Source organism: Olea europaea, chromosome 8 (assembly GCF_002742605.1).
Source record: "Olea europaea var. sylvestris chromosome 8, O_europaea_v1, whole genome shotgun sequence".
Taxonomy (NCBI): Eukaryota; Viridiplantae; Streptophyta; class Magnoliopsida; order Lamiales; family Oleaceae; genus Olea; species Olea europaea.
The window spans coordinates 5,826,515-5,836,499 of NC_036244.1; the positions used below are offsets into that span (position 1 = coordinate 5,826,515).

Sequence of the window (9,985 nt, forward strand, 5' to 3'; positions counted from 1 at the left end):
GGGTGACTTCCATTATTACCAGGGTGGACTCAGGGGACTTGGGTTAGGGGGTCAAAAATAAAATTTATAGGATATTTTCTATTAAAAAAAAATGCTAAACATATTTTTTTCCCCAAAATCTAGAGGGTCAATTGACCCTATAATCCCCCCCCCCAGGTCCGCCCCTGATTATCACTTAGGAATCTACCCAAATTGACGATAAAGATAAATACTACTGTCTCTTGAACACTTTTTTGCCTCTAATTAATAGGATTAAAATTTAAAATTTAATTTAAACTAAAAGTCAACAATTAATTTAAAATAACTTATTTTATGGAGTTCATAATTTTTTCAATTACACATTTCATCAACTTTTATCAAAATCTACTAAAAATTTGATTTTAATCTCCACCGAACAGGAGCTTACCATCAAAATAGTCTATTGGCGTTAACTATAATTTTACTTAAACTTCAATTAATTAATTAACTAAACTTCAATTTGCTTCAATCATTGAAAAAAGTTATACTTATTAATAATATAAGCCAACTGGAAATTATGTCAACATTAAAAAGGGAGACTTACTGTTGAAGTCCACTCATACCCATCGCCTATTTCTTCCAAATTCTGTCGTTGAATTATCTTCACATTTGCAAACCATGCATCGGCATTCATCACATCTTGTCTAATTAATTTTTATTACATCTTTGTATAATATTCAATGCTACGAAAGTGAAAAAGAATAGCTCATTATATCTATTTTCGGCCTTAATGTTTTAAATTAACAAATTGACGATTTTTTAAAAAAAAAAATTTAATAATTAACAAATTGACCATTATTTTCAAAATATATTTTTCTTTATCTTTTTTAATCACACATTCTTTAATAAAATAATATTACTAGAAAATTCAAAAAAATTCTTTATCTTTTAACCCCATATTCTCGATCGATCCACTATTCAAAATGCATTTTCAGCCAAATAATGGGACTCAAACAACAGTCAATTTTTTTAAATTTGAACTACTGTCCAAGTATTCAAGTGAAATTTATCGTTGTAAAGGCCAATTGACAATTTAATAAAGATTTTTGTAAAGGTCGTGTTTGATTCCCATTACGTAGGAAATTTAATGGGGGGGAATAATGTTTTTTTGAAAAATGAGTGGTTGAAAAAGAATGAAAAATTTTCAATTTACGTGTAATATTATTTTATAGAAGATTGTGTGCTTAAAAATAGGAGAGAGAAAAATAAAATTTAATAAAATTTAATGTAATGGGGCTCAAATTGGGCAAAAATTCAATTGTTGTTATGAAGGTCACTTGATAGTCATTTAACAAAGAAGTTGGGAAGCAATTATTGCAGTTAGATGTGAAATCTGGCACCATAGATTTTCAAACTTTAGCACGTGGCAACTGATGAGAACACAGAGGTTTTGCCTTGTGTGGGGGCTTGCATAAATAGCAATGACCACGTGCCCGGTGCGTGATAAAAAAACTATATTCCCTTAAATTCAACTTCAAAGATATAGCTCCGATGAAATATGAACAAATCCCCGTGTACAATAATTTTGCCCCTGTTTGGCCCCCATTTTGTGAAAAAATTAATGGGTGAAATAATATTTTTTTGAAAATGGATGGTTGAAAAAGAAGGAAAAATTTTCGATTTACGTGTAATATTATTTTATGGAAGATTGTGTTGTTAAAAATAGGAGAGAAAAAAATGAAATGTAATGGAATAAAAATTAATGAGAGCCAAATAGGGACTTTAATTATTTTCTAACGGTCCGATCACACGATGTCACATGTATTTTGTTAAAAAATTAAAATAAAATAGATTAATTAGAATATTTATATTTATCTCTTCAAAATAATCCACTTTATATTATAAACACTAGATCGGAAATAAAATTAGAGTATTTATATTTATCTCTTCAAAATAATCCAAATTAAATGCAACCTAAAAATTCCAAACAATACACAAGTTTGTCCCCTGAAAATAAGAATTTGATATTGAATGGTAAGAAGCGAAATGGTGAAATGGTCATATTTTTTTTTTACTGAGTTTATGTTTGGTTCAACAAAATAGTAATTCAAATCGAAGTTAAATATAACGATTAATTATATTAATCCATAATTTTCAATTATATATTTTATTAATCTTTTTTAAAATCTAATAAAAATTTGGATTTTAACACAACCAAGAATTCCGCGTGCATGAAAATGAAGTATTAATAGACTTGTCTGCAATGTGCACAGCCCAACATTTAAACAAATTAATTCTATGTTCATTGAATAATGTAAAGTTAAATAATGTAAGCATTTCTATTCAATTGTGAGCCAACAATCAATCTTTTATGAACCTCTTTCTACTAAGGTTATTTGTTAGCGTAGGGTTACTACCATTAGCACTTAGATATCTATCCAAATTGATGGTAAAGATAAATATTACTGTCTTTTGAACACTTTTTAGCCCCTAACTAATAGGATTAAAATTTAAATTTTAATTTAAACTGTTGCGTGTTGTCACACCTGGCCAACTTACCTAGGACAATGGCTCACTCATGGCGATCCACGTGGCATTCCTGTCGAGGCGGCACACAATGTCGAGGTGGGCTACATCCGAACTGCTTCGAGCCGAAGTCTTTTTGCCGAGGCTCCTTTTTGTCCGAGGCCTATTGACCGAGGCCTACGAACCGAAGCCAGGTTGCTGAACCTATGGAGAGCAGCCGAGGCCCTCAAGTGGAATTATCATGACAAATGGCCGGAGCCCCGAAGCTGATGCGCGAGCCTATGAACCACAAGGAAACATCCTCCATGGTCACTTCTCCCAAGAGATCACCTGCACAGATCTTATTCGAATGATTGATGGAACGTTTGTCATAAGCATAAAGGTCAAGTCTTGTCACTAGCATGGAGGCCCTGCACAAGTAATAAATGCGCTGCAAGCTAGCAAGTCAAGCCCCATACCTAGGAAAAGATGTTTGAACTAAAGAGATGAGGCCACGTGCCACTTCATCCAAGGGCTTCCATTTCATATGTACTACTATAAATACTTCCCTTATGTAATATTAAAAGGCTAAGCAAGAATCAATACAAAGAACTACATTTACTCAATTCTCTCTCAGTTTACTTGCAATACACAAATCGAGTTTATACACATCTACATATATATTTATGAACACCGGTTGGTAATTATGGTACAATCGGATTACGAACAACCCGCCCGATTCCGAACGTCACCGTCCCGCGTCGTTGGGCTACTCCCACACCCTTTGAACCGCTCGTTTTAGACCGTCCACGTGTCTTAGCATGTTAGACATTCGCCCACGCAAGCGCGGGTGGGACCGGCATCTGTTGGCGCACTTTTTGGGGTCAACATAAACTATTTGACAACAATTAATTTAAATCATATATTTTATAAAATTCATAATTTTTTAACTACACATTTCATCAATTTTTATCAAAATCTACTAAATATTTGATTTTAATCTCGACCGAACAAAGCTTACCATCAAAGTAGTCTATTAGCGATAACTATAATTTTACTTAAACTTCAATCATTGAAAAAGGTTATACTTATTAATAATATAAGCCAACTGGAAATTATGTCGGCATTAAAAAGGAAGACTTACTGTTGAAGTCCACTCATGCCCATCCAGGAACCTAGGGTTGAATTATTGTTTCTAATGCTTTTCCCTTCTTTTAATGCCACTTTCTCTTTTGTCCCTTAGAACTTCCTTTGGCAGATAGATGCAATATCAGAAAATTTATTTGTATCTTTCCCACGAACTTGACAAAATACTAAATATTAAATTAATGTAGTCAGCATTTTCTTATTTATCTCTATTCATCTATTATTTAGGCCCTATTTGGAAGGGATTTTGAGAATTGATTTTTTGACCGTTAGAAGAAAAGTGGGATCCATCTGTGAGAGAAGAAGTCAAAAATTACGGCTAGAATAGTGAAATAACGGTCAAAAAATCAATTTTTTGGGGTAAAAAATTCCTCCCAAACAGGACCTTACTTCGTCCACCTCTTATTTTCTTCACTAGTTTTTTTTGACATCAGCATTCATTATATCTTCTCGAATTAGTTTTTATTACATCTTTGTATGATATTCAATGCTACCAAAGCGAAAAAGAATAGCCCATTATATCTATTTTCGGCCTTAATGTTTTAAATGTCACTCTTATTGGATTGATAATTACAATATTAGGGATAGGTAAAATATTCTAATGAAAAAATGTCAATTAGTCAAGCCGCCTATTAATAATATTCATCATACCAGTGCTTGTTTGGTAGGAATTTTGTTAATTGATTTTTTGACTGTTAAAGATAAAGTGGGTCCTACGTGTAATATTATTTTATGCAAGATTGTGTGGTTAAAAATAGAAAAAAAAAATAAAATGTAATGAAATGAAACTTAATGAGGTCAAACGGGAGCTCAATTGTTGTTACGAAGGTCACTTGATAGTCATTTATGATAAAGATAATTATTACGGTCTCTTAAACACTTTTAGCCTCTAATTAATAGGATTAAAATTAAAATTTTAATTTAAACTAAAAGTCAACAATTAATTTAAATTACATATTTTATGGAGTTCAAAATTTTTCAACTACGCATTTCATCAACTTCTATTAAAATCTACTAAAAATTTGATTTTAATCTCCACTAACCAGGAGCTTACCATCAAAGGAGTCTATTAGCGATAACTATAATTTTACTTAAACTTCAATTAATTAATTAACTAAGCCATCTAGAACTTATATCAGCATTAAGAAGGAAGACTTACTGTTGAAGTCCACTCGTACCCATCCAGGAACCTAGCTTGTTTCTTCCTAAGTCTGTCGTTGAATTATCTACACATTTCCAAACCATTCATCGGCATTCATCATGTCTTGTCTAATTTGTTTTTATTACATCTTTGTATAATATTCAATGCTACCAAAGCGAAAAAAATAGCCCATTATATCCATTTTCGTACTTAATGTTTTAAATGTCACTCTTGTTGGATTGATATTTACAATATCAGGTATAGGTAAAATACTCTAATGAAAAAATGTCAATTAGTCAAGCTGCCTATTAATAATATTCATCATACTAATATTTCTAGAATCCATAGACCGGTCAAATAAGAAATTGCTACTAAGTTATTATGTCTAAAGTTGATTTAGTCCTTGTGTAATAAAACTTGAAATGAAAATGCTAAACTTACATTTTCGTTTACATATAGTTGACATTTCCTCCCGTGTGGTTTTATGTAGACCATGATGTTAAAGATTGTTCGACAGATCAAAGGATGTTATGGAGTAAATGAAAGTGTAAAGGAAAATGTACCTTAAATATTGAACTTAAAATGAAATGAGATTTTTTTTAAAGCAAAAATACGATATTTTGGAAAATCAAATTTTAAATAAATTATTTAGGTAATTGGCCATCCTCCATTCATTTCTAAGAATATCAATCGTTCATATTCCCAATTTTTTTATTTCCATAATTGCCCTTTGAAAAATCAAATCTTAAATAAATTATTCAGGAAATTGGCCCTCCTCCATTCATTTCTAAGAATATCAATCGTTCATACTCCCAATTTTTTTTTTATTTCCATAATTGCCATCGAGTTAGATGGTCAAATGACAACAGTGCCTTGGACATCAGGACATGAATACCCCATCCACCCTAATTAGAGGTAGTTTCATCAATTCCACAATGTGGTGGAATGACCCAAAAACAGTTCGTCAACTATGCGATAGAAAAGCTAAGGGGGTGTTTGAAAGTCATTTTTATGTAATATAAGAATGCATTTTAGAATAGTAACTTGATAGGAAGTGTATGGTTGAAAAATAAAGAAAAGTTTTTTATTTACGTGTAATATTATTTTAATAAAGAATCTGTGGTTGAAAAGAAGAGAGAAAAAATACATTTTGAAAAAAATGAGTACCAAATGGGGGCTAAATAATGTGAGCATTTCTATTCAATTGTGGGCCAACAATCAATTTTTTATGAGCCTCTTTCTACGAAGGTTCTTTGTTAGCGTAGGGTTACTACCATTAGCACTTAGGAATCTATCCAAATTGATGATAAGGTTAAATATTACTGTCTCTTGAACACTTTTTAGCCTCGAATTAATAGGATTAAATTTTAATTTTAATTTAAACTAAAAGTCAACGATTAATTTAAATCACATATTTTATGGAGTTCATAATTTTTCAATTATACATTTCATCAACTTCTATCAAAATTTTAAAATTTACTAAAATTTTGATTTTAATCTCTACCGAATAGGAGCTTACCATCAAAATATTTTATTAGAGATAACTATAATTTTACTTAAATGTCAATTAATTGATTAACTAAACTTCAATTCGCTTCAATCATTGAAAAAGGCTATATTTGTTAATAATATAAGCTAATTGGAACTTATGCCATTGTTTGATTCTCATTCTTTGGTAAAAATACATTTTTAACAGTATTTTGACATCATTTCAATCACATTTTTCAATAAAATAATATTACACACAAATTTAAAATTTTCTTTTCTTTTAACCACACGTTTCACATCAATACACTATTCAAAAATTCATTCTATCCCCTAAAATGGGGCTCAAACAAGGGCACATATCGGCATTAAAAAGGAAGACTTACTGTTGAAGTCCACACATACCCATCGCCTATTTCTTCCTAAGTCTGCCATTGAATTATCTTCACATTTCCAAACCATTCACAAGGCAGATTGGTTTCTTCAGAGTTGGTTTTTGACTTTGAGAGGTAAAACTCCATGTCTTTCAGAATAACTAATTATTAATTTTGAATTTTCATACAATTTATTTTTCTTGAATCATCCTTTCCTTATGTTATCATACAAAGATTTTGATGTGCTTATTGTCATCCTTTCCTAGAGTCAAGATCTAAATGCTATAATTTTATCTTCTTCCTTTTCTGTTCTGTTACTAATAATAAAGAGCTTGTTTCTTCCTAAGTTTGCCTCTGAATTATCTTCACATTTCCATTCCATTCATCAGCTGGGAAACAATTACAAGAACACAAGGCAGATTGGTTTCTCTTCTCTTCCGGCTCATCAGCTTCTTTCAGTTAAAACTCCAGTGTTAATTTTGACTTTGAGAGGTAAATAACACCTTGTCTTTTATAATAACTAATTATTAATTTTGAATTTTCATACAATTTATTTTTCTTGCATCATCCTTTCCTTATGTTATTGTGATGTATTTAATTTAGCTTTTATTGTTAGTACACTTAGCAGGTATATGTCAAACCCTAGTCCCACGCATTGGGAAGCTTTGAAATGGTTGTTTAAATATTTGAAAGGAACATGCAATGTTGGTTTAGTATATAAGTTTATATCTCTAACTACCAAGTCCATCTTTTAATTAGGTATTGAGCACCTAGCCCTAATGGGCCGATTTCCTCTAAATACCTAACTTAATTGGGTTACTACAATTGTGGTGTGGATCTTTAATACATATTTCAATCCCGGGCTTAAAGCCTATGAAACGAACGGGTCTCGATTTTTCATCATTGCCTAGGGGGTTGTTTGGGCATCACTAAAATACCTAACAACCTCCACCTTGATGCCAGAACAACCTGCAAGTCAGATAAGATAACAAATAGCTTAAGTAAAGAGACTTACAAGTTTGTACCGATATTTAGAAGATCAAGGCAACTTCTAAACTTTACCAATGGGAGCACTTTAGTTCCCATATCTGCAGGATTGTACTCTGAAAGGATTTTCTCAAGTTTTACCAGTTCTTGAGAAACCATATCTCTAATGAAATGCAATTTAACATCTATATGTTTAGTACGTTCATGAAAGACAGGATTTTTGCATAAGTGAATAGTAGATTGACTATCAGAATATATTGTCACGTCATTATCAAGAACACCTAGTTCATTTAATATACCTTTAAACCACATAGATTCTTTAAAGGCTTCAGTAGCAGCAATATATTCAGATTCAGTAGTAGATAATGCAACAACATGTTGAAGTTGTGATTTCCAGCTAATACATGATTCACACAAAGTAAATACATAGGAAGATGTAGATTTCCTATTATCTCTATCACTAGCATAATTAGCATCAGTAAAGCCTTTCAATTTTACTCCTTCAGTACTAAACTTATATACTAAACCAACATTACATGTTCCTTTCAAATATTTAAACAACCATTTCAAAGCTTCCCAATGCGTGGGACCAGGGTTTGACATATACCTGCCAAGCGTACTAACAGTAAAAGCTAAATCAAGTTTAGTACACACCATTAAATACATCACAGAACCGATGGCATTCGAATATGGAACATTTTTCATATATTCCTCTTCCTCTTCATTAGGAGGTGATTGTTCCTTAGATAACACAAAGTGATTGCCCAAAGGCTAAGAAACAGGTTTACATTCAATCATGCCAAACTTTTTCAAAATTTTCATAATGTATGGAGCCTGATGCAAAAGCAACAATGAATTTGACCTATCTCTTTTAATCTCCATGCCTAAGATCCTTTTAGCATTACCTAGGTCTTTCATATCAAATTCATTACTCAAAGTAGTTTTTATACTGTTTAACAACTTTAAGTTGGGACCAATCAAAAGCATATCATCCACGTATAGCAACAGAAACACATAGTTATTATTCATACTGCCTTGATAGTACAAGCAATGATCAAATTCATTCCTTTTAAAACCAATTGTTTGAACAAACGAATCAAAACGTTTGTACCACTGTCTAGGAGATTGTTTTAAACCATATAGAGAGCGTTTTAGAAAACACACATGATTAGGTTTTTGTTTGTTTTCAAAACCCTTAGGTTGATCCATAAAAATCTTTTCATCAACCATGCAGAAAAGCAGTTTTAACATCAAGTTGTTCAAGTTCCCAATTAAAATGCGCAACTAATGCAAGCATAGTCCTAATTGTGGTATACTTAACAACTGGAGAAAAGATCTCATTATAACCTATCCCTTCCTTTTGTGTGTAACCTTTGGCCACAAGTCTAGCCTTAAACCTTAAATCCTCTCCTTTGGTAATTCCCTCCTTAACCTTAAAAACCCATTTGCACCCAACAATAGACTTGTCTTTAGGTCTTGGGACTAACTCCCATGTTTGATTTTTATCGAGAGAATTTATCTCTTCTTTCATCGCTTTCACCCAATTTTCAGATTGTTCACTCCTCAAGGCTTCTTTATACGTGTTTGGTTCCCTATCAACTAGTTCTTCATAACTAGTATAAGCAAGCTCAAAATCAGACTCTAATCTTTGAGGCACCCTATGTGTTCTCTTAACTCTGTCTCTAGCTAACTGGTAATCAGATAAAGGGTTTTGTTCTTCTTGATATTCCTCTACAATCTCATCTCTCTCAGTATTTTCATTCTGGCTGTCTTCTAATTTAGGATTTTGATGCTCCACCACAATTGAGGTGGTGGGGGTTCTAACACTTAAAGATCTTAGATCCTCTCGGGATTCGTCACTAGTGTTTTCTTGCTGTTTTTCTCTCAAACTGTCATTCTCTGATTTAAGACACGGCATATCAGACTCATTAAATGTAACATCACGGCTTACGATGATCTTAACTCCAGGTTGACTTCTATCCCAAAGCCTGTACCCTTTAACTCCTTCAGGGTATCCTAAGAAAATACATTTCCTAGCTCTAGGTTCTAGTTTTCCCTCATTTTGATGAGAGAAAGCAGCACGGCTAAAAGTTTTCAACATAGTATAGTCAGCACATTTACCATACCATTTTTCATACGGAGTATCACCATTTAATGCAGTAGAAGGTGTCATATTAATCAAATAACATGCAGTTACAACAGCTTCACCCCAAAACGATTTAGGAATACCAGAACTCAACATCATACATCTAACTTTGTCAAGTAAAGTACGATTCATACGTTCAGCCACCCCGTTCTGTTGAGGTGTATAAGGAACAGTTCTATGTATAGTAATTCCACATTTTTCAAACATATCATCAAAATCTTTATTACAGAATTCTAGGCCATT

General features: G+C 32.2%; 1 protein-coding gene across 1 annotated transcript in view; it reads left to right on the top strand.

Moving 5' to 3' along the window:
* The first annotated feature begins 6,575 nt into the window (after positions 1 to 6,575).
* LOC111398640 (probable disease resistance protein At5g63020) overlaps positions 6,576 to 9,985 on the top strand; it is an 11,285-nt gene continuing 7,875 nt past the window's right edge. The window contains exon 1 of the mRNA XM_023025634.1: positions 6,576 to 6,744. The gene's annotated coding sequence lies outside the window, so the exon portion shown is untranslated. The remainder of the gene's footprint in view (positions 6,745 to 9,985) is intronic.